This window comes from Pristiophorus japonicus, chromosome 2 (genome assembly GCF_044704955.1).
Source record: "Pristiophorus japonicus isolate sPriJap1 chromosome 2, sPriJap1.hap1, whole genome shotgun sequence".
Lineage (NCBI taxonomy): Eukaryota > Metazoa > Chordata > Chondrichthyes > Pristiophoridae > Pristiophorus > Pristiophorus japonicus.
Genome location: NC_091978.1, coordinates 237,535,254 through 237,561,004, shown reverse-complemented (window position 1 = coordinate 237,561,004; position 25,751 = coordinate 237,535,254). Strand labels below are relative to the sequence as shown.

The following is a 25,751-nucleotide window of genomic DNA, read 5'->3' as shown; positions in this document are numbered from 1 at the left end:
CTTAACCGACTCCCAACCTCCCGACCTCAGGGCCTTACCGACTTCCCAACCTCCCGACTCGCCGACCTCAGGGCCTTACTGACTCCCCGACCTCCCGACTCCCTGACCTCAGGGCCTTACCAACTCCCCGACCTCCCGACTCGCCGACCTCAGGGCCTTACCGACTCCCCGACCTCCCGACTCGCCGACCTCAGGGCCTTACCGACTCCCCGACCTCCCGACTCGCCGACCTCAGGGCCTTACCGACTCCCCGACCTCCTGACTCGCCAACCTCAGGGCCTTACCGACTCCCCGACCTCCTGACTCGCCAACCTCAGGGTCATAGCGACTCCCCGACCTCCTGACACACCGACCTCCGGGCCTTACCGACTCCACGACGCTCCTGACTCGCCAACCTCAGGGTCTTACCGACTCCCCGACCTCCTGACTCGCCAACCTCAGGGCCTTACCGACTCCCCGACCTCCCGACTCGCCTACCTTCCGACTCGCCGACCTCAGGGCCTTACTGACTCCCCGATCTCCCGACTCGCCGACCTCAGGGCCTTAGCGACTCCCCGACCTCCTGACACGCCGACCTCCGGGCCTTACCGACTCGCCGACCTCCTGACACGCCGACCTCCGGGCCTTACCGACTCCCTGACCTCCTGCCTCGCCAACCTCCGGGCCTTACCGACTCCCTGACCTCCTGACTCGCCAACCTCAGGGCCTTACTGACTCCCCGACCTCCTGACTCGCCGACCTCCGGGCCTTACCGACTCCCTGACCTCCTGACTCGCCAACCTCAGGGCCTTACCGACTCCCCGACCTCCCGACTCGCCTACCTTCCGACTCGCCGACCTCAGGGCCTTACTGACTCCCCGATCTCCCGACTCGCCGACCTCAGGGCCTTACTGACTCCCCGACCTCCCGACTCCCCGACCTCAGGGCCTTACTGACTCGCCTACCTTCCGACTTGCCGACCTCAGTTCCTTACCGATTCCCCAACCTCCCAACTCCCCGACCTCCCGACTCGCCGACTTCCCGACTCGCCGACCTCCTGATCTTACCGACTCCCCAACCTCCCAACACCCCGACCTGAGGGCCTTACCGACTCGCCGACCTCCCGACTCGCCGACCTCAGGGCCTTCCCGACTCCCCGACCTTCCGACTCCCCGACCTCCCGACTCGCCGACCTCAGGGCCTTCCCGACTCCCCGACCTTCCGACTCCCCGACCTCCCGACTTGCCGACCTCAGGGCCTTACTGACTCGCCTACCTTCCGACTCGCCGACCACCCAACTCGCCGACCTCAGGGCCTTCCCGACTCCCCGACCTTCCGACTCCCCGACCTCAGGGCCTTACTGACTCCCCGACCTCCCGACTCCTCGACCTCAGGGCCTTACTGACTCGCCTACCTTCCGACTCACCGAGTTCCCGACTCGCCGACCTCAGGGCCTTACCGACTCCCCGACCTCCCGACTCCCCGACCTCCGACTCGCCGACCTCAGGGCCTTACCGACTCCCCGACCTCCCGACTCGCCGACCTCCTGACTCGCCGACCTCAGGGCCTTACCGACTCCCCGACCTCCCGACACCCTGACCTCCCGACTCGCTGACCTCAGGGCCTTACCGACATCCCAACCTCCCGACTCGCCGACTTCCCGACTCGCCGACCTCAGGGCCTTACCGACTCCCAACCTCCCGACCTCAGGGCCTTACCGACTCCCAACCTCCCGACCTCAGGCCTTACCGACTCCCTGACCTCCCAACTCCCCGACCTCAGGGCCTTACCGACTCCCCGACCTCCCGACTCCTTGACCTCAGGGCCTTACCGACTCCCCGACCTCCTGACTCGCCGACCTCAGGGCTTACTGACTCCCCGACCTCCCGACTCGCCGACCTCAGGGCCTTACCGACTCCCCAACCTCCTGACCCGCCGACCTCCGGGCCTTACCGACTCCCTGACCTCCTGACTCGCCAACCTCAGGGCCTTACCGACTCCCCGACCTCCTGACTCGCCGACCTCAGGGCCTTACCGACTCCCCGACCTCCTGACCCGCCGACCTCAGGGCCTTACCGACTCCCTGACCTCCTGACTCGCCGACCTCCAGGCCTTACTGACTCCCCGACCTCCTGACTCGCCGACCTCAGGGCCTTACCGACTCCCCGACCTCCTGACCCGCCGACCTCAGGGCCTTAACGACTCCCCGACCTCCTAACTCGCCGACCTTAGGGCCTTATCGACTCCCCGACCTCCCGACTTCCCGACCTCCTGACTCGCCGACCTCCGGGCCTTACCGACTCCCCGACCTCCCGACTTGCCGACCTCCTGACTCGCCGAACTCTGGGCCGTACCGACTCACCGATCACCCGACTTGTCATAATTAAAATCCTCACCGACCTTCAGGCCTACTGCTCCTCAGATCTCCCAAACTCATGACTTCTCGGAACTCACGACCTCTCGAAAAACATCTTGGTAATCTGAAAGGAGAAAGGCACAAGGGTCGGGTTGTGGTGAGTAGTGGGGGCAAAACAAGATGTGCATGCTTACACCATCAGCTGCTTGTAAGTGAGAAGAGATTGTGAGATTGTGAGATGAGTGGGAAGTGGGGTGTGAGAAGAAGGATTAGGTATGAGCATACCGTCATCACCAGCAATGCTTTCAACTTCAAAGCTCACCATGGATTCAGTAACGGCTCCTCCAATTATCTTAGCCGTCTGCTGCTGCTCCTGGCAGTTGTCAGCCACCTTGGCCTGCAAGAGAAAAGGAAGAAAGTCAGTCATGTGTCAAGCAATGTGTTTGGGTAATGTGCACGCCACGGTTGAATAGCTGACTGTGTGTGCAAGGTGTGATATGTGGGTTTAAGACTTGCAGCAGTGGTAAGTGAGTGAGGTTGAGGTGAAGCTATGATTGTAAGGTATGAGTGGTGATTTCTAGATTGCTAGAGAGTATGAATCAGTGAGTGATGGGGATTTAGTGCATTGAACAGTGTGAGAGGCTACTGGTGCAGTTGGTGGCATTTGAAGATACAGTCACTTACCTTGACCATTCATGTGAGGTCGTTAAACTACTTGCAGCACTGGATCCATTTCCTGGGTCAACACTCATGACATGGACAGCTTGTGCTATTTCCTCCTGCATCCTTCTGACATTCTACCTGGAAGGCCTCCTGCCCCCCTGCAGGTAGAGCACCTCACCTCATCTGTGAATCCCCATGATCAAAGCCTCCAGTGCCACATCAGAAAACCTCCTCACCATCTCTCTTGTCTGTTGTGCCATGGCTTCATCCACATTGGCAATGAGGTGCTTCTGCAACAAAGCACCTCCCCTTTAAGTAATGCAGAGAGCTGCGGTAAATTTTATTGGCCAGTAGACTGCACCCGATATTGGCCCGCCTGTTCAGCGCTAAGCCAACCAGCAATGCGTTTAGTGCTAAAATCAGAGCTAAAATCATTATAAAGAGCAGGCAACACATATTTTGCATGCTGCCTGCACCAATTTTTAAGCATTATTGAATTTCACTCCCATCATCTTTTCATGATCACATTGCTGTTTGTGGGAGCTTGCTGTGCACAAATTGTCTGCCGCCTTTCCTAAAGTAGAACACTAACTACACATAAATAGTACTTCCTTGGTTGTTGTTATGTATGCAATAAAGGTACAAACTGAGTACTGTTTAACTGAACAAGGTACAACCTTGTTCTGCTTTATTACGGTCCAAAGTGCCAGATTCACAAAATGGCTGGCCTTTTATACCAGAGCAGCACCATGTGCGTGCTGCTCAGTGGCCTCCAACAAAGACACCATCTGGTAGCTACAAACAGCATGTACATATATGACAATACCCTTCTCTGAGATCTAATCGCAGTCTTTCACAGGTTGAGGCGGTCTGGTGCTTTACACTCCCGGGTTGACCGTCTCAGTTCGATTCCGGCCTTGGGTGAATGTACGGAGTCTGTTGTGGCTGGTGGCTGGATGGCTGACTTGTTGGGGGTGGCAGTGGCCATGTCAGGAATTGCAAGTCCATTTTTATTGAACAAGTCCGTGATGGAAATTCCGGGTTCACTGATGACCCTCGAGTTTACTGAAGGCTGCTGGTAGGTTGGTTGGTCGTCAACGGTTTCTTTGTCCGACTGCTCTGGCTCGTCTGTGTGCCTCAGCTTTGTTTGATCTATGTGTTTCCTGTAAGTTTGCCCATTCTTGAGCTTACTAATAAATACTCTGTTGCCTTCCTTGGCCACGACCGTACCAGCGATCCATTTGGGACCCTAACCATAATTCAACACATATACAGGATCATTAACAGAAATCTCGTGTGACACAGTTACACGATCGTGGTACCCTTGTTGACTCTGTTTTCTGTATTCAATATGATTACTTAAATCCAGGTGTACAAGAGATAACTTGGTCTTAAGACCTCTTTTCATCATGAGTTCAGCAGGTGAGACCCCTATGAGTGTGTGGGGTCTTGTCCTGTAACTCAGTAGTATGAAGACAAGCGGTCTGCAGTGACCCTTGTGTTACTCTCCTCATGCTTTGCTTGATCATTTGTACTGAAAATTCTGGATGCAGGCTTGAACGGTGCTGACCTAACATGTTTTATGCCGTTAAGTTTTACAGCCTCCTGAAACTACTGACTGATGAAGCACAACCCATTGTTGCTCACCACTATGTCAGGCAGACCATGTGTCGCGAACATGACATTGAGATTCTCTATGGTTGTCGTGGATGTACTGGATGACATGATTATACATTCTATCCACTTCGAATAAGCATCCACCACCTCAAAAACATCATGCCCAGGAAGGGACCTGCAAAATCTACATGGATCCTGGACCAAGGTTTGGATGGCCATGACCACAGACTCAGCAGCGATTCCGCTGGTGCTTTGCTGAGCTGCATGCAGGTGTTGCACTGATGCATGCATGCTTCCAGCTCAGAGTCAATTCCTGGCCACTGCACGTGGGACCTGGCAATGGCCTTCATCATCACTATACCAGAATGTGTGCTGTGTAGCTCACGCACAAACTTCTCTCTCTCTTTCTTCAGCATTACAAATCGATGGCCCCACAATATGCAATCTGCTTGAATAGACAGTTCGTCCTTGCGACGAATGTACGGTTTGGCCTCCTCGCACATTTGCTTAGGTATGGCAAACCAATCCCCTTTGAGGATGCAACCCTTTACCACCGATAATATCGGGTCCTGGCTGGTCCAGGTCTTAACTTGTTGAGTCGTGACAGGGGTACCTTCACTCTTAAAAGCATCCATGATTAACATTAAATCTGCCCATTGTGGCATTTCCACCTCCGGTGTGGGCAACGGCAACCGGCTCAAAGCATCGGCACAATTCTCTGTGCCAGGTCTGTGGCAAATGACATAATCATAGGCAGATAATGTCAGCGCCCACCTTTGGATGCGGGATGAAGCGTTGGTATTGATACCTTTGCTCTCGAAAAACAATGAAATGAGCGGCTTGTGATCGGTCTTTACTTCAAACCTTGGACCGAACAGTTATTGATGCATCTTTTTAACACCATACACACATGTTAAAGAAAGCTTCTTTTTCTACCATACTGTAAGCTCTTTCTGCTTTAGACAAACCTTTGGATGCATACGCGACAGGTTGAAGTTTCCCCTACTCATTGGCTTGTTGTAACACACAACCAATTCTATATGATGATGCATCACAGGCCAAAACTAAACATTTACATGGGTCATAATGTACCAGCAGCTTGTTCGAGCAAAGCAGATTGGTGGCTTTCTCAAAAGCTCTGTCTTGCAATGCGCCCCACACCCAGTTGTTGCCTTTTCTCAATAGCATGTGCAGTGGTTCAAGTAAGGTGCTCAATTTAGGTAGGAAGTTACCAAAGTAGTTGAGTAGACCCAGGAACGAATGCAGCTCTGTCAAGTTCTGCAGCTTGGGTGCATTCTTGATGGCTTTGGTTTTCACGTCAGTAGGTCAGATGCCATCAGCGGCGATTTTCCTCCTGAAGAATTTGACCTCCGGTGCCATGAAGACACATTTCGAGTGTTTCAGTCTGAGTCCCACTCTGTCCAAACGGAGTAGAATCTCTTCTAGGTTGTTCAAATGTTCCTTGGAGTCATGACCGGTGATCAGGATGTTATCTTGGAACACGACAATTCAGGGAACGGACTTCAGTAGACTGCAGTCGAGCGAATTCCAAACGGGCACCTGTGGTGTGAATGTGCGTGTGAATGTACGTAAGTCTCTTCGACTTCTCGACCAACTTCTGCGTCATATAGGCCGACGTCAAGTCCAGTCCAGTCCCTCTGGCTAGCGTCGCAAACAAGTCATCAGCATTCTGTAACGGGTAGTGATCTTGTTTTGAAACTCTGTTGATCAGAGCCTTGTAGTGTCCACAGATTCTGACTGTGCCATCACTTTTCAGCACAGGAACAATGGGGCTGGCCCATTCATTAAATTCGATCGGTGATATGATCCCTTCTCACTGGAATCAGTCCAGTTCAATTTCAACCTTCTCCCTCATCATATATGGCACTGTCCAAGCTTTGTGATGGATGGGTCTTGCATCTGAGTCCTTGTGGATCTGCACCTTGGCTCCCGTGATGTTGCCAATACCCGGTTTGAACAGCAAGGGGAACTTGCTCAATACTTGGGCACATGTATCTTCCTCCGACGACAATGCCTTTATGTTGTTCCAGTCGCATCTGATTTTCTCAAACCAGCTCCTGCCGAGCAGCGTTGGGCCATTGCCTGGAACAATCCACAGCGGTAACTCATGAACCGCACATTATACGACACATTAATTTGTGCACTGCCAATCACCTTTATCAGTTCTTTGGTGTACGTGCGCAGCTTGGCGTTAACAGGACTCAGCCTGGGCCTCACCATCCTAGTATCCCACAGCTTATTAAATGCCCTCTCGTTCATGATCGACTGACTCGCCCCTGTGTCCAGTTCCATCGATACCGATAGCCCGTTAAACTGCACGTTAATCAAAATTGGTTTATTCTTTGTTATGCAAGAGTACAGTCCATACACTTCCTCCTCTGACATCTTGGATTGCATATCCGAATCCGCGTTAGTCTGACTCTCATCCTCCACGTGGTGTGTCGCAGTTCGCTTGCTCATCTGCGGACACTTACGCTGGAGATGCCCCACTCTCAGACAGCCTTTGCAACTATATTGCTTAAATCGGCACTGCTGGTGCCAATGATTTTCCCCACAATGCCAACACAGAGAAGTCGGATACATTCCCGCTGACGGACTTTGGGCAGCCACAGGTTTCCCGAACGCAGCCGGATAGGCGCTGCCATGTGCCGCTCTGCCGAACACCGAATCAATCGTATTTACAGTACTTGCCGAGGTTTAGTTCTTTACCAATATTTACTTTAAACTCCTGTACATTGTCATACATGATTGAGCGATCTGGATGACCCTTTTTAAATACAACTCCTCCACCGCCAGAAGTTTGCGCAGATCACCTCGTGGTTGATACCTATTACAAAGAAGTCCCGCAGCATGTCTGCCAACACTGTCCTGAACTTGCACGGTCCTGATAGACGTCTCAGGTTGGCAATGAATTCCGCCACGCTCTGGCCCTCCGATCGAACGTGTGTATAAAACCTGTATCTCGAGATGATGATGCCATCATCTGGCTTGAGGTGCTCCTGTACCAATGTACACAACTCCTCGTACGTTTTCTCTGTTGGATCACTAGATATGAGTAGATTCTTTATCAGATCGCAGATCTTTGAACCGCACACAGTGAGGAACACGGCCCGGCACCGATCTGCATCGTCGACCCCCTTCATTTTGTTGGCAACGAAGTACTGGTTCAAACGGCTCACAAAGTCTGCCCAATCTTCTCCCTCCACGAATCGCACTAAAAATCCAATCATTCTCATTTTGCAAACAAGGTTCTTGTATTCTCATCGCCAAATGTTATGTATGCAATAAAGGTTCAAACTGAGTATGTTTAACTAAGCAAGGTACAATCTTGTTCTGCTTTATTACGGCCCAAAGTGCCTGACTCACAAAATGGCTGGCCTTTTATACCAGAGCAGCACCATGTGCGTGCAGGTCAGTGGCCTCCAACAATAACACCATCTGGTGGCTACAAACAGCATGTACATACATGACAGCTGTAAATCATTTTGGGACGTCCTGAGGTTGTGAAAGGCACGACATAAATGTAGCATTGTATGGCCTTGTTTCTTTGCTCCACTTATCACATCACATTGGACATGAATTCTGGTGCCCTGCCAAGGAGGGCATCTGTCACCTGGCAAACGCAGGCCCTTACAGCTCTGTGGCTGATGTTGCATAAATTCCCCTGTGGCTGACTGGAAGGATTCAGAGCTGTAGAAGTACAGAGCCCGGGTGACCTTCATCTCAACGAATAGCGGCCTGCCAGATGTAGACTGCAGCTTGAGGTCTGCTCTAATGCCAGTTACTCCAAAACGTTCAAGGAAATTCAGGGCTGATATAAATGGTCATGTTAGTTGTTTCGACCATTTCTCCATAGCTTTTGCCGATTTCCTTCCAGGAACTATTGTTAAAATTCCAAGTGAGTGAGTATAACATAGCAGGCTTAATGTATGCGGGTACTATAGCTGAGTAATATAATAATGTAAATAATGTAAATAGTAAATGGTTCTGGGACTTGAATATAAGTCCTTTTGTTGAATATTTAGAATCTCTCAGCTACAAAGAAGTTTATGAGCTTGTTTTTTATGGCACAAGTTTAATCTGTTTTGGGACTCTGCTGCCATTGAAGAAAGGCAAAGAAAACTACATGGGGGAGAAATTGGGTGCGGTTGTACTTCCTGGTAGCACACGTGGGGCGGAGGGGGGGCGCTAACAGGATGCAAATTACTTTGTGACCAGGCATAGCGCCGCTAACGACTCCTGCTAAATTTGACAAGAGTTTAGCGGCGGCTCTACAGCGTAGTGCCCTGATCTCCTGTGCCCGGAGATTGTGATGCCATTGCCATACATATCGCCCTGTTAGCACCTCAGCCCCTAAATTGGGTTTCACCCCTTGAAGCTGCGCCGAGCGATAACAACGACAGTTTCAGGGGATGCGTACCGGGGCGTTTTCGTTGCCGCTCTGGTCACGATTTGTTGGCAGGATCAGTGCCACATCGCTCCGCCCGGCACTCTGCTTGAGTGGTGGGCTGATCGTGTGGCTCCCCCGCTCCCTGGGGTTCCAGGTTGGTGGATTCCTCTTATACAGAGTATGCAGCTTGGGCTCATCCCTTTAAATGAGGGAAGAGCCCCTCGTACGCGGCAGCGCTACACGACCCAATGTGTAGTGCTGCTGAGGTGTGCACCCCGTTACCACCCCAGGAAGGAAGTGGAGCACTCGGGAACACTTCGGGGGCAGTAACCCGAATTTAGCAAGCGGGGTAGAACTTCCGTGCCTGCCACAAAATGTCCCAACTCCCGGATGTTGCTGCCCCCAAATGGGGCAATAATGAATTTCTAGCCCAAAATGTCCTTTGCTCCTTCTTATTGAGGTTATGACTCATTTTACCGTGGCTGAAGTTGAGATCAATTAGGACCCATTTGGTACCAAGATGGCTTCTGTCAATCAACCTTTTTGAGAACTCCTGTTAAATTTATTGCTGTATTTGGGTGGCTGGTCATCCCAGAGTTCAAGCTAGAGAGGTAGAAATTGGACCTCATTGTGTCCGTTTTACACCGGTAAACATTAAAGACTAATTTTGGGGAGCAATGTCCTGTGCCCAAAGTACCCTTGAAAGACATTCAACCTGACATTAGGTCAGGTCATATTTCAGGTGTCTCTGGTGGATGCCTAAAAGAGGCACTACGCCCCTTACATATGTAAATGAGTCCTGTTTTAGGCCCCCTTACTAAAATTGGATAGGGATGAGCGGAGCCAGTAAAACTTAAAAATATATATTTTATTAATTGTCGTTACGGAACCAGGTGTACTCCTCTGACACCACAGTATGCCGAATTCCCCCTCTGTGTTCCACCCCCAGCCCAGGATTTAACTTTGGGCTGCTGCCGGTTAAGCAGTGGCCCAATATTCATTTTCTTAAAATGGGTAAGCTGCATGTAAGGTGCAACAGGAACTGGCAACTTGCCCAAATAATATGAATGAGGCCTTATAGTTGGAATGTACCTGGACCCAGTAAAACCTTGTCAGCAGCTAAGAAGAAGGTGGTTGTTACAATTCCACCATAACCAAAAATATTGCATTTTGCTATGTCAGCCTTGGCTCAGTGGGCAGCACCCTTGCCTCTGAGTCAGTGGGTTCAAGTCTTACTTCAGAGTCTGTGGGTTCAAGTCTTACTTCAGAGACTTGAGCACATAAATAGGTTGACAATCCAGTGCAATACTGAGGGAGTGTTGCACAGTTGGAGGTGCTTTTAAATTGAAACTCTCAGAGGATGTAACAGATCCCATGGCACTATTTTGAAGACGAGCAGGAAGTTATCCCTGGTATCCTGGCCAATATTTATCCCTCAATCAACATCATTAAAAAAAACAGATTATCTGATTGTTATCACCTTGCTGTTTGTGGGAGTTTTCTGTGCCAATTTCCTACATTACAACAGTGATTACACTTCAAAAGTATTTAATTGGCGGTTAAGCACCATGGGATATCCTGAGGTTGTGAAGGGTGCTATATAAATGCAAGTCCTTATTTTTTTTAATTTACAAATTACATGGGACCAAAATTGCCCACCGCCTGAAACGAGTCGCACCTATCGGTTTCAATGTGTTCTGGCTGCCCCGTGCATTAGGGCGGCCTATCAATCAAAATTCAACTCTTCGGGGGTTTTGTTGGAGCGGGGCGGAAGGGGGGGTGGGGCAGAGTATCCGACTCTGTCAGTCATCGCGCTGGCGCGTCACATAAACGTCTTTCCCCTTCAGTTAAAGGGGAGGGCCGCTGCGAACTCTGCAGACAATTTAGTGGCAAACACTGGGCCACTAGGTAGGGTTTTGGCCGGGCCAGTGGCCTGGCACCTGGCAGTCGTCCGACAAAAAAAAACATGGCACAGAGAGTGTACCGACAGCAAAAGTCAGTCAGGGGTCGGCACGTGCATGCCGTGGCGGGAAAACGGGCAGAGTGGTCCCGGACACCGCTCCAAACCTCAGGAGGGGCAATTTCCAAAATGGCAGCCGAGGGAGCGATTCTGCCGGCCGACACTCCTGCCCTCGAGCCCGGTAAGGAGATCTTCGGTGGTGGCGTGGTACCTTGAAAAAAATCAAAAATTAAAGAATTGCATTAGACTTCCATTTTCTCCCTTTTGACTTTGAAAAAAATAAGCTTCATATTGCATATTCTTTGCCTTCTTGACTCCCTCCAAAACTTCGCCTAAAAACAATGGCGCCTTTCTGCGCCAATTTTTTAACGTGCGCTGGTTTTTCTTCAGTGCCCAGAAGGTTTTGGGAGTGGTCACATACGCCAGCCTAGGAAAAATGTAATTTGGCCAAACTTGCTTAAATGTGAAAAACTGATGCAAAAAAAAACGAACCTTAAAAAATCGTAACTAAATGAGTTACGCTGGGGCAGAAACTTTGGGGAAAACTGGGAGATTTTAAGTTACGCAAAAAAAAGTGGGGTACACCAAAACAACGGCGCAGATAACTGGGGAAAATTGAGCCCAAACAATGGGCTCAATTTTCCCCAAAGCCGCTTTTTGCCATATTTCAAGAGTTACGCCCATTTGTTTTGGCCCCGACTACTCCAAAAAAATAACTTGCAAGTTTCCCCGTTCTAATTTTTTTAATTGCCGCCGCACAGCCTGTCCTTTAGCTTTGGGGGGTGGAGCCTAATGTCTGCGCTGAAAAAAAGATGCCCTCCTCCCTCTTCTATGTTTACGCGAAAAATAAATGTTGTTTTTTTCGTGACTGTTATGGGCGCGCATGCCCAGTACAACTCCCGATCCGCATTCGGTCATTTTTAAAGAGCCAGTTGTGTGTGAGAATTGTGAGAACTTTGAGTGCTGTGTGAGAACTTTAATTTTCAGTGCAAAAAATCAAAGCTGCAATATGCAACGCGTCTCAAGACCAAGAATTTCTCACAAGAGGAAGTGGAGGCACCAGTTACTGTGATTGAGGGTAGATGGCACGAGCTGGACACCAGCAGAGGTCACATAAAAGCTTCACCAAAAGAAAGGAAGAAACGCTGGAACCAACTTGTAGAAGATTACTGTGCAATGGTGACCTTCCCGAGGTCTGGAGGCCAGTGCAAAAAGAAGTGGCAGGACCTTCGTCAAGTAGTTAGCGTAAGCAATATTTTCATTTATTCACTGGAAATGCAATTTTAAATGTGACCATCTGTATGTCCCACCCAGCAGAAAGACACCCGCTCTAAAAAGTTATATTTAATCATTGCAGAGGAAGGTGCCACACAACAAAAGAGAGAGAACTCGAACTGGAGGAGACCCGGCAAATCTGCACCCACTGACACCCTTGGAAGACAGGGTCACTGCTTCGATGGGTCCTGCCTGGAGAAAAGCAACCACCACTGCACAAGATGGGCCCACACTCGAGGGAGAGGGTAAGTCCTGCAAATTCCACATTCTGGCTTTGCTAAATGTTAAGTATTAGGCAGTCCCTCGTATCGAGGATGACCTGCTTCCACACCAAAAACGGATGAGTTCACAGGAGTTTCCATGAGACACCTGACATTCTAGGTCCCGAACTGCAGATTGAAGGGTGGAAGATGTCTGTGTGTGGATTCTTTTAACGTGGGGTGGCCGTTGCACACCAGCCAACACATGGGCTTGACAGAGCTAGGTCTTGATCCAGTGGCAAGGGTTAACCAAGATGACTGGAGACCAAGCTCTGCTGCACGGACCTCGTGTGCACACATGCTCCGACTATCCATAGATCGCAGTGTGGGCTGGCCCGTGTTAAGTACTGTGTGGGCTAGCCATTCTTCGGTTCATGGGGATGTCTCCGTCGGTTGATGCAATGTGCTATCATTCATCGTGGTCTTCAAATCAGCTTGCTGCCTGCGCTATGTGAGCCTACTCATGCCACCCACCCTGCCCCCTCCTCTGCTGCTAACCATTTGTCTGTTCTGTTATATTTTGCAGAACTTGAGGCCAATCCTGATGAGGCTGAAGCTGATGCAAAAGAAGATTCAGATACGGAGGAGCCTGAAGAGGAGAACATCTTCCAATCCCACCTTCTAGACCAAGAGCATGGGGGTGAGGGGGAGGGGCAGGGGGGGGGAGGATGTAGCCAGCACTGTTGTACTCACTTTGGAGGAGGTGCAGGTGTCGCCCATTGAAGTGCCAAACCCTTTCCTGAGTGGTACGAGTGTTGGGACATTCCATGGTTTTGCACAGTCTGAAGCTGTGTGTTCCAGAGGGGTGCAGCAAGGCACACACAGAGCCCCACCGTCCAAGGCTGTGGATCCTAGTGGGATGCAGCGAGCCACATCCAGGATGAGGAGGGGAAGGATAGCTCCACAGCACTCTCCTGAGGTGCAGGATGTAACAGATGTGGTTCAAATGATGGCAATGAGTGCGGAGAGCATTGACCTTAGATTAGGTGAGTGGGCAAATGCATGGCAGATGCAGTATAATGTAGATAAATGTGAGGTCATCCACTTTGGTGGCAAAAACAGGGAGGCAGATTATTATCTGAATGGTGACAGATTAGGAAAAGGGGAGGTGCAACGAGACCTGGGTGTCATGGTAGATCAGTCATTGACAGTTGGCATGCAGGTACAGCAGGCGGTGAAGAAGGCAAATGGCATGTTGGCCTTCATAGCGAGAGGATTTGAGTATAGGAGCAGGGAGGTCTTACTGCAGTTGTACAGGGCCTTGGTGAGGCCACACCTTGAATATTGTGTTCAGTTTTGGTCTCCTAATCTGAGGAAGGACATTCTTGCTATTGAGGGAGTGTAGCGAAGGTTCACCAGACTGATTCCCGGGATGACAGGACTGACATATGAAGAAAGTCTGGATCGACTAGGCTTATATTCACTGGAATTTAGAAGAATGAGAGGGGATCTCATAGAAGCATATAAAATTCTGACGGGATTGGACAGGTTAGATGCAGGAAGAATATTCCGATGTTGGAGAAGTCCAGAACCAGGGGTCACAGTCTAAGGACAAGGAATAAGCCATTTAGGACCAAGATGAGGAAAAACTTCTTCATTCAGAGAATTGTGAATCTGTGGAATTCTCTACCACAGAAAGTTGTTGAGACCAGTTCGTTAGATATATTCAAAAGGGAGTTAGATGTGGCACTTACGGCTAAAGGGATCAAAGGTTATGGAGAGAAAGCAGTAATGGGGTACTGAAGTTGCATGATCAGCCATGATCATATTGAATGGTGATGCAGGCTTGAAGGGCCGAATGGCCTACTCCTGCACCTATTTTCTATGTTTTTATGTAACGCGATCACTCCTGGACACCATCAGTGGGGTGGGTGATGAGGTATCGGGATAGTCGGGAGAAGTAACAACATTATCACGAGAAATGAGAACACTGTCCGGGCACATGAGGGAGGGAATGTCACAGGTAGCCGATACACTACCGGTGAACATGAGGGAGGGAATGCTGGAGGTAGCTACTGCAATAAGGGAACATGCCCAGACCCCATGGCCATTGATGGGATCAACTGCCACTCCCTCTGAAGAGGCCCAAGCCGGGCCCTCCACATTACCGCCCGCCCACGCCCCCCATCAAGAAGTGCACATTACCCGAGATGCTCGAAAGAGTAAGCTTGGTTCCAACCCAAGAAACACTGTGCCATTGCCTGGTGGGCAGGGTTGAAGTCACCAAGACCAAGTGCAGCAGGCGGTCTTCGAATAAGCTGGAGGAGAGACTGGTGCAGCCTTTCCATGCTGCTGCTGTTGTTGTTGTTATTATTATTATTATTGTTGTTGTTACTGTTGTAACTGTTTTCAAATTAAAAGTTTTTTGTAAGTGATGTAAATTTACAAGTTTAAAAGTTTGTAAGTGATCTTAAAGTTTGTAAGTGATCTTAATTGAAAACTTTAAAGTTTGATACTAGAATTTTTTTTAAATTTAAGTGCAAACAAGGGTTAAACTTTTGAATAAAATATATTTTAAATTATTACTGAATCATTGACATTATTTGTTCCATTATTAACACAACTTTTTGCACTAACGAAGAACCCTTTCCAATATTTGTTCCATTAACACAACACAACATTATGGAACAGGTCTAATCAGTAAATATGGTCCATTTGGAATAGTTGCCTTCAGGCAGCAAAACGTTCATGGATGAGCTGCTGGCGCAAGGCTCGAGCAATTGTTAAAGGAGCATGATAGTTGGAACTGGTGCTCTGCACTCTCTCGTCCTGCGACAGTATGAACTGGTGCTCTCCACTCTCCCATCCTGCGACAGTTGGAACTGGTGCTCTCCACTCTCCCGTCCTGTGACAGTTGGAACTGGTGCTCTCCACTCTCCCGTCCTGTGACAGTTTGAACTGGTGCTCTCCACTCTCCCGTCCTGTGACAGTTGGAACTGATGCTCTCCACTCTCTCGTCCTGTGACATTTGGAACTGGTGCTCTCCACTCACTCGTCCTGCAACAGTTGGAACTGGTGCTCTCCACTCTCCCATTGGTGTAGGAGGGAGGGCTTTAGTTTCCTGAACAATTGGGACCGTTTCTGGGGTAGGTGGGACCTGTATAAGTCGGACAGGTTACACCTCAACAGAGATGGGACCAATGTTCTCGCGGGTGGTTTTGATAGTGTGGTTGGGAGGGCTTTAAACTAGCTTGGCAGGGGGATTGGAACCCAGGAGAGGACTCTGAGCTCGTTGGGTGGGTGAGAGGTCAAATGAACAGAACCCCAAGAAAGAATGCAAAAGGCAGGAGGCAACAGAGCAGAGTACCACTGGGGTAAGTGTAAACCACAAGGTGATAGAAAGGGACAATATGTATGAATATAAAGGGGCTGCAGGAGAGGTCAAAACTAAAAATCATGGTTTAAAAACTAGTATTAAAACACTTTACCTAAACGCACGCAGCATTCGAAACAAAGTAAATGAGTTGACGGCACAAATCATTACAAATGGGTATGATTTGGTGGCCATTACAGAAACGTGGTTGCAGGGTGGCCAAGACTGGGAATTAAACATACAGGGGTATCTGACAATTCGGAAAGATAGACAAGAGGGGAAGGGAGGTGGGGTAGCTCTGTTAATGAAGGATGATATCAGGGCAGTTGTGAGAGATGATATTGGCTCTAATGAACAAAATGTTGAATCATTGTGGGTGAAGATTAGAAATAGTAAGGGGAAAAAGGTCACTGGTGGGCGTAGTTTATAGGCCCCCAAATAATAACTTCACGGTGGGGCGGACAATAATCAAGGGAATAATGGAGGCATGTGAAAAAGAAACGGCAGTAATCATGGGGGATTTTTACCTACATATCGATTGGTCAAATCAAATCGCACGGGGTAGCCTTGAGGAGGAATTCATAGAATGCATACGGGATTGTTTCTTAGAACAGTATGTTACAGAACCTACAAGGGAGCAAGCTATCTTAGATCTGGTCCTGTGTAATGAGACAGGAATAATAAACAATCTCCTAGTAAAAGATCCTCTCGGAATGAGTGATCACAGTATGGTTGAATTTGTAATACAGATTGAGGGTGAGGAAGTAGTGTCTCAAACGAGCATACTATGCTTAAACAAAGGGGACTACAGTGGGATGAGGGCAGAATTGGCTAAAGTAGACTGGGAACACAGACTAAACGGTGGCACAATTGAGGAACAGTGGAGGACTTTTAAGCAGCTCTTTCATAGTGCTCAACAAAAATATATTCCAGTGAAAAAGAAGGGCGGTAAGAGAAGGGATAACCAGCCGTGGATAACCAAGGAAATAAAGGAGAGTATCAAATTAAAAACCAATGCGTATAAGGTGGCCAAGGTTAGTGGGAAAATAGAAGATTTGGAAAATTTTAAACAACAGCAAAGAATGACTAAGAAAGCAATAAAGAAAGGAAAGATAGATTACGAAAGTAAACTTGCGCAAAACATAAAAACAGATAGTAAAAGCTTTTACCGATATATAAAACGGACAAGAGTGACTAAAGTAAATGTTGGTCCCTTAGAAGCTGAGAAGGGGGATTTAATAATGGGAAATGTGGAAATGGCTGAGAACTTAAACAATTATTTTGCTTCGGTCTTCACAGTGGAAGACACAAAAACCATGCCAAAAATTGCTGGTCACAGGAATGTGGGAAGGGAGGACCTTGAGACAATCACTATCACTAGGGGGGTAGTGCTGGACAGACTAATGGGACTCAAGGTAGACAAGTCCCCTGGTCCTGATGAAATGCATCCCAGGGTATTAAAAGAGATGGCAGAAGTTACAGCAGATGCATTCGTTATAATCTACCAAAATTCTCTGGACTCTGGGAAGGTATCATCGGATTGGAAAGCAACTAATGTAACGCCTCTTAAAAAAGGGGGCAGACAAATGGCAGGTAACTGTAGGCCGGTTAGTTTAACATCTGTAGTGGGGAAAATGCTTGAAACTATCATTAAGGAAGAAATAGCGGGACATCTAGATAGGAATAGTGCAATCAAGCAGACGCAACATGGATTCATGAAGGGGAAATCATGTTTAACTAATTTACTGGAATTCTTTGAGGATATAACGAGCATGGTGGATAGAGGTGTACCGATGGATGTGGTGTATTTAGATTTCCAAAAGGCATTCGATAAGGTGCCACACAAAAGGTTACTGCAGAAGATAAAGGTACGCGGAGTAAGTGGAAATGTATCAGCAAGGATAGAGAATTGGCTGGCTAACAGAAAGCAGAGAGTCGGGATAAATGGGTCCTTTTCGGGTTGGAAATCGGTGGTTAGTGGTGTGCCACAGGGATCGGTGCTGGGACCACAACTGTTTACAATATACATAGATGACTTGGAAGAGGGGACAGAGTGTAGTGTAACAAAATTTGCAGATGACAAAAAGATTAGTGGGAAAGCGGGTTGTGTAGAGGACACAGAGAGGCTGCAAAGAGGTTTAGATAGGTTAAGCGAGTGGGCCAAGGTTTGGCAGATGGAACACAATGTCGGAAAATATGAGGTCATTCACCTTGGAAAAAAAAACAGTAAATGGAATATTATTTGAATGAGGAGAAATTACAACATGCTGCGGTGCAGAGGGACCTGGGGATCCTTGTGCATGAAACTCTTTTAGAGTCTACCTGCAAAACATAAAACATGTATCCGTGCCACCCGACCTGGATGACACACCAGACATTTACAAGGCCCTTTTTTCCTTTTTTGTTTTTTTTTTTTTGTTTTGTTTTTTGGGGGGGGGGTTTTTTGGGCACTAAAATCAAATTTTTTCCTTTTTCCAGTGCCCCCTATAAAAGGAGAGGGGGACACTAAAAGCACCGGCAATTAAAACAAATTAAACTTTAAAACGTAAAATCAAATTAAAATTTGGTTGCCGGGCGTGATGATGCATTCCAGTCCCTCTGGTGCCCACCTCTCGCGGAAGGCCGCGAGCGTACCGGTGGACACCGCGTGCTCCATCTCCAAGGACACCCTGGACCGGATGGAAGAGCGGAAGAGAGGCAGGCAGTCAGGTTGAACGACCCCCTCGACCGCCCGCTGCCTGGACCGGCTGATGGCACCCTTGGCCGTGCCCAGGAGCAGTCCTACGAGGAGGCCTTCGGACCTACCCGCTCCCGTCCGCACAGGGTGCCCAAAGATCAGGAGAGTGGGACTGAAGTGCAGCCAGAATTTCAGGAGCAGCCCCTTCAAATAATAAAACAGGGGCTGCAACCTTGTGCACTCAATAAAAACATGGAACACGGACTCCTCCAGACCGCAGTAATTGCAGGCGGCCTGGGAGTCCGTGAACCGGCTTAAAAATTTATTGCACGGCACTGCTCCGTGCACCACCCTCCAGGCCAAGTCCCCGATGAATAGTGGGAGGACCCCTGCGTAGAGTGCCCTCCATCGGGGACCCCCGCCTCCTCCGGACGGCAAGATGGTACGCCATGGCGTGTCCGGACGGCCGGCGAGGATGGCAAAGTTGAGAGTGTGCAGGAGCAGCCCGTACAGGAAACCCCTCCGCGCGGAACTGAAAATCACGGAGGGGATTTCCCCGAGGCGGCTCAAGTTGTGAGGCGCCGGCTCCCGAGGGCGGTTCCGGGGTTTGGCGCCGATGAGGAATTCCGTCCGGACGGGGGTCAGTTCGGACGGGATCTCCCCACGTGCTTGAGCCTCCTCGATGCACCTAACGGAGTCAGGGCCCAGAGCTGTTTTTAGCGACTCGATGGCATCGGCCGCGTGGCGGACGTTGGCAGAATTTAGGCGCCGCGCCAGCGTGTCTGGCGCCATCCAGCCCGCTCCTCCGCCATCGAGCAGGTCCCTGACCCTGGTCACCTCACCAGCCACAGCCCTCTCTTCCGACCGCCACATAAAACCTCGGTCGTGGAGGTACGGATTCCCGAGCAGCGGCTCCTGCAGGACGGCCGCCACTCCAGCCGGCGGAGAGCTGCGCTTGGTGGAGACTTTGTTCCAGACCCTGATGAGTTCCCTGTAAAAGACAGGCAGCTCCCAGAGGGCGGTCCTGACACCCCCCAAGTTCACAAACAGGAGCTGCGTGTCATAATTGAGGTCGCGTTGCTGGCGGAAGAAATACCTCGCCAGAGCACACCACCTAGGAGGGGGCTCGACGTAAAGGTATCTCTGCAGGGTCTGAAGACGGAAAGTCGCGAGCTGGGCGCTGACGCACACCAACGACTGACCGCCCTCCTCAAGCGGGAGACTCAAGACCGCAGCAGAGACCCAGTGCTTCCTGTTGTTCCAGAAGAAGTCCACCAGCTTCTTCTGTATCTTGGCGACAAACGCAGGGGGAGGGGTCAAAGTGACCAGCCGGTACCACAGCATTGCGGCCACCAGCTGGTTTATGACTGGCGCTCGACCCCTGTAGGACAGCACTCGGAGCAGTCCTGTCCAGCGCCCTAGGCGAGCGGCGACCTTGGCCTCCAGCTCCTGCCAGTTCGCCGGCCAGGCTCCCTCGTCGGGGCTAAGGTAGACTCCCAGATAGAGGAGATGGGTCGTGCTCCAGGCAAAAGGCCTGAGCTCCTCCGGCAGGGAGTCCACCCGCCACTGACCCACCAGGAGTCCGGAACATTTCTCCCAGTTGATCCTGGCGGAGGACGCGGCCGAGTAAATCTCCTGGCACTCACGCATCCTCCGCAGGTCAGCGGGATCCTCTACCGCGAGGAGCACGTCATCGGCGTAAGCCGAGAGGACGACCTCCACGCCCGGCCCTTGCAGAGCCAGTCCCGTCAACCTCGTCCGCAAGAGGCGCAGGAAAGGCTCCACGCAAACGGCGTATAACTGGCCGGACATGGGGCATCCCTGGCGCACCCCTCTCCTAAAGCGAAGGGGCGCCGTCAAGGACCCGTTAACCTTAATCAGACACTCCGCGGCGGTGTACAAAAGTCGGATCCGGGCGACGAAATGCGTCCCAAACCTGAAAGCGCGCAGAGTTCCGAGCAGAAAGTCATGATCCACCCTGTCGAACGCCTTCTCTTGGTCGAGGGATAGGAAGGCGACCGACAGACCAGCCTCCTGGGTGCACCTGGTATTCCCAGGCAGTCTCCCATCCAAGTACTAACCAGGCCTCAGTCTGCTTGGTTTCCGAGATCAGACGGGATCGGGCGTTTTCAGACTAGTGTGGCCGTAGGCTCCTTGTGCATGAAACTCTTTTAGAGTCTACCTGCAAAACATAAACATTCAACTGTGCCACCCGACCTGGGTGACACACCAGACATTTACAAGGCCCTTTTTTTCCTTTTTTTTTTTTTCCGGCACTAAAATCACAATTTCTCCGGTGCCCCCTATAAAAGGGGAGGGGGACACTAAAAGCACCGGCAATTAAAACAAATTAAACTTTAAAACGTAAAATCAAATTAAAATTTGGTTGCCGGGCGTGATGATGCACTCCAGTCCCTCCGGTGCCCACCTCTCGCGGAAGGCCGCGAGCGTACCGGTGGACACCGCGTGCTCCATCTCCAAGGACACCCTGGACCGGATGTAAGAGCGGAAGAGAGGTAGGCAGTCAGGTTGAACGACCCCCTCGACCGCCCGCTGCCTGGACCGGCTGATGGCACCCTTGGCCGTGCCCAGGAGCAGTCCTACGAGGAGGCCTTCGGACCTACCCGCTCCCCTCCGCACAGGGTGCCCAAAGATCAGGAGAGTGGGACTGAAGTGCAGCCAGAATTTCAGGAGCAGCCCCTTCAAATAATAAAACAGGGGCTGCAACCTTGTGCATTCCATAAAAACATGGAACACGGACTCTTCCAGACCGCAGAAATTGCAGGCGGCCTGGGAGTCCGTGAACAGGCTTAAAAATTTGTTGCATGGCACTGCTCCGTGCACCACCCTCCAGGCCAAGTCCCCGATGAATAGTGGGAGGACCCCTGCGTAGAGTGCCCTCCATCGGGGACCCCCGCCTCCTCCGGACGGCAAGATGGTACGCCATGGCGTGTCCGGACGGCCGGCGAGGATGGCAAAGTTCAGGGTGTGCAGGAGCAGCCCGTACAGGAAACCCCTCCGCGCGGAACTGAAAGGCACGGAGGGGATTTCCCCGAGGCGGCTCAAGTTGTGAGGCGCCGGCCCCCGAGGGCGGTTCCGGGGTTTGGCGCCGATGAGGAATTCCGTCCGGACGGGGGTCAGTTCGGACGGGATCTCCCCACGTGCTTGAGCCTCCTCGATGCACCTAACGGAGTCAGGGCCCAGAGCTGTTTTTAGCGACTCGATGGCATCGGCCGCGTGGCGGACGTTGGCAGAATTAAGGCGCCGCGCCAGCGTGTCTGGCGCCATCCAGCCCGCTCCTCCGCCATCGAGCAGATCCCTGACCCTGGTTACCTCACCAGCCACAGCCCTCTCTTCCGACCGCCACATAAAACCTCGGCCGTGGAGGTACGGATTCCCGAGCAGCGGTTCCTGCAGGACGGCCGCCACTCCAGCCGGCGGAGAGCTGCGCTTGGTGGAGACTTTGTTCCAGACCCTGATGAGTTCCCTGTAAAAGACAGGCAGCTCCCGGAGGGCGGTCCTGACACCCCCCAAGTTCACAAACAGGAGCTGCGTGTCATAATTGAGGTCGCGTTGCTGGCGGAAGAAATACCTCGCCAGAGCACACCACCTAGGAGGGGGCTCGACGTAAAGGTATCTCTGCAGGGTCTGAAGATGGAAAGTCGCGAGCTGGGCGCTGACGCACACCAACGACTGACCGCCCTCCTCAAGCGGGAGACTCAAGACCGCAGCAGAGACCCAGTGCTTCCTGTTGTTCCAGAAGAAGTCCACCAGCTTCTTCTGTATCTTGGCGACAAACGCAGGGGGAGGGGTCAAAGTGACCAGCCGGTACCACAGCATTGCGGCCACCAGCTGGTTTATGACTAGCGCTCGACCCCTGTAGGACAGCACTCGGAGCAGTCCTGTCCAGCGCCCTAGGCGAGCGGCGACCTTGGCCTCCAGCTCCTGCCAGTTCGCCGGCCAGGCTCCCTCGTCGGGGCTAAGGTAGACTCCCAGATAGAGGAGATGGGTCGTGCTCCAGGCAAAAGGCCTGAGCTCCTCCGGCAGGGAGTCCACCCGCCACTGACCCACCAGGAGTCCGGAACATTTCTCCCAGTTGATCCTGGCGGAGGACGCGTAAATCTCCTGGCACTCACGCATCCTCCGTAGGTCAGCGGGATCCTCTACCGCGAGGAGCACGTCATCGGCATAAGCCGAGAGGACGACCTCCACGCCCGGCCCTTGCAGAGCCAGTCCCGTCAACCTCGTCCGCAAGAGGCGCAGGAAAGGCTCCACGCAAACGGCGTATAACTGGCCGGACATGGGGCATCCCTGGCGCACCCCTCTCCTAAAGCGAAGGGGCGCCGTCAAGGACCCGTTAACCTTAATCAGACACTCCGCGGCAGCGTACAAAAGTCGGATCCGGGCGACGAAATGCGTCCCGAACCCGAAAGCGCGCAGAGTTCCGAGCAGAAAGTCGTGATCCACCCTGTCGAACGCCTTCTCTTGGTCGAGGGATAGGAAGGCGACCGACAGACTAGCCTCCTGGGTGCACCTGGTATTCCCAGGCAGTCTCCCATCCAAGTAGTAACCAGGCCTCAGTCTGCTTGGTTTCCGAGATCAGACGGAATCGGGCGTTTTCAGACTAGTGTGGCCGTAGGCTCCTTGTGCATGAATCCCAAAAAGTTAGTTTGCAGGTGCAGCAGGTAATCAGGAAGGCGAATGGAATGTTGGCCTTCATTGCGAGAGGGATGGAGTACAAAAGCAGGGAGGTCCTGCTGCAACTGTACAGGGTATTGGTGAGGCCGCACCTGGAGTACTGCGTGCAGTTTTAGTCACCTTACTTAAGGAAGGATATACTAGCTTTGGAGGGGGTACAGAGACGATTCACTCGGCTGATTCCGGAGATGAGGGGTTACCTTATGATGATAGATTGAGTAGACTGGATCTTTACTCGTTGGAGTTCAGAAGGATGAGGGGTGATCTTTTAGAAACATTTAAAATAATGAAAGGGATAGACAAGATCGAGGCAGAGAGGTTGTTTCCACTGGTCAGGGAGATTAGAACTAGGGGGCACAGCCTCAAAATACGGGAGAGCCAATTTAAAACCAAGTTGAGAAGGAATTTCTTCTCCCAGAGGGTTGTGAATCTGTGGAATTCTCTGCCCTAGGAAGCAGTTGAGGCTAGCTCATTGAATGTATTCAAATCACAGATAGATAGATTTTTAACCAATAAGGGAATTAAGGGTTATAGGGAGCGGGCGGGTAAGTGGAGCTGAGTCCACAGATCAGCCATGATCTTGTTGAGTGGCGGAGCAGGCTCGAGGGGCTAGATGGCCTACTCCTGTTCCTAATTCTTATGTTCTTATGTTTTTATGTTCTTATGTTCTTATGACGGCAGAGGAGGGTGGACCGTCGTGCTCCTTTAACATTTGCTCGAGCCTTGCATGGCTTCCTCGTTCTCCTCCTCCTCCTCATCATCATCTGCATCTTTCTCCTCATCATCAGCCACTCTCACCTCAGGTGGGTCTTCTACTATCATCTACTGCTGCCTCAGGATGACTAAGTTATGCAGCATGCAGCACACAACAGTGACCTGACTGACAATCTCAGGGGAGTATTGCAAGTAGCCTCCGGACTGGTCCAGGCATCAGAAACGTTGTTTCAAGATGCCAATAGTCCTCTCTATTATGCTGCACGTCGCAATGTGCATCATATTGTATTCCCGGTCAGGGTTACGCGTAGGGATGTCATGAACCAGGTGGCGAGGCTGTACCCTTTGTCTCCCAGCAGCCAGCTGTGCCCTTCTGGCTGCAGCTGAAACATGGCAGATATAGCGCTCTCGCATTGGAGGAACACATCATGGGTGCTCCCAGGGTATCTCGCATCAACAGCCATGATGCGTGCATGTCGTCACAGACGAGCTGCACATTCACGGAGTGGAATGCTTTTCTGTTCCTGTACATCTCGGAATCCTCCAAAGATGCTCGCAAGGTGATGTGGGTACAATCAATGCAGCCCTGTACCTTTGGGAAGCCAGCAATCTTGGACAAGCCCACAGCCCTGTCACGCATTGCCTAGGTGGTCATGGAGTACTTTATGTAATCATTCCTCCGGGCATATAGTGCAGCAATCACCTGCCGAATGCAGATGTGTGTTGCATGTTGAGAAATGGCCTGTTTGGTCTGGAATGATCCAGGTGCATGAAATGAAAGTGCAGCTGTAACCTGTTATGTATGTTTGCTTGTATTGTTATATGATGTTTGTAACACTGAATGTACTTTACACTGTACACACCTTACTGTACACCAGAGGGTGCTGTTGCTGGAGACCTAAGGGTTATCTGCACACTGCGGGTAACCCAGTATAAAAGAGAGCTCACAGCTTGGTGTCCTCATTCGAGGAGATGCAAATAAAGGACTACATCTATAGTTTAAGTACCATACCCTACCTCGTGGAGTCATTATCAAAGGTACCTGCATACACTATAACTGGTGGCAAGGTCATGAACTATACGCGCAGCATGTCGAATCTCAGCAACTTTCAGCAATTTACTGATGGGGAAGATTGGGACACTTTTGTCGAAAGATTGGAACATTTCTTCATAGCCAATGACCTGGATGGGGACACACCGGCTACATGGCCAAAAAAGCACAGGGCCATCCTGCTTAGCAGTTGTGGGCCCACCATTCATTGTCTCGTCAGGGACTTGCTAGCCCCGGAGAAGACAACCACCAAGAGCTATGAAGAACTTGTAACACTAATCCAGGAGTGAGGTCACAGCCAAGGGGATAAGTGATTGGCTGGTGGATTGGTGAGTATTTAATCTTTTTCTTCTTTTTATTTCCTTTTCAGTAGGTAACCTTTGACATTGTTGCCAAGTTAAGTTAATCTAAGGATTAAGCCATGGCAGGAGAGCCCAGATACGTGTCATGCTCCTCCTGTGCTATGTGGGAACTCAGGGACGCTTCCAGTATCCCTGACGACTACATGTGCAGAAAGTGTATCCTGCTGCAGCACCTGACAGACCGCATTGCGGCACTGGAGCTGCGCATGGATTCACCCTGGAGCATCCGCGATGCTGAGGATATTGTGAATAGCACGTTGAGTGAGTTGGTCACACCACAGGCTGGGTTACTCAGCTAGATAAGGAATGGGTGACCATCAGGCAGAACAGTGGAAGGAAGGTAGTGCAGGGGTCCCCTGTGGTCATCCCCCTCCAAAACAGATACACCGTTTTGGGTACTGTTCCATGGGGATGA

General features: G+C 50.9%; 2 pseudogenes; both read right to left on the bottom strand.

Moving 5' to 3' along the window:
* Positions 1-20,543: 20,543 nt before the first annotated feature.
* Positions 20,544-20,661, bottom strand: LOC139253132 (5S ribosomal RNA; annotated as a pseudogene).
* Positions 20,662-23,033: 2,372 nt separating this feature from the next.
* On the bottom strand, positions 23,034-23,151 carry LOC139251725 (5S ribosomal RNA; annotated as a pseudogene).
* Between the last annotated feature and the right edge of the window lie 2,600 nt (positions 23,152-25,751).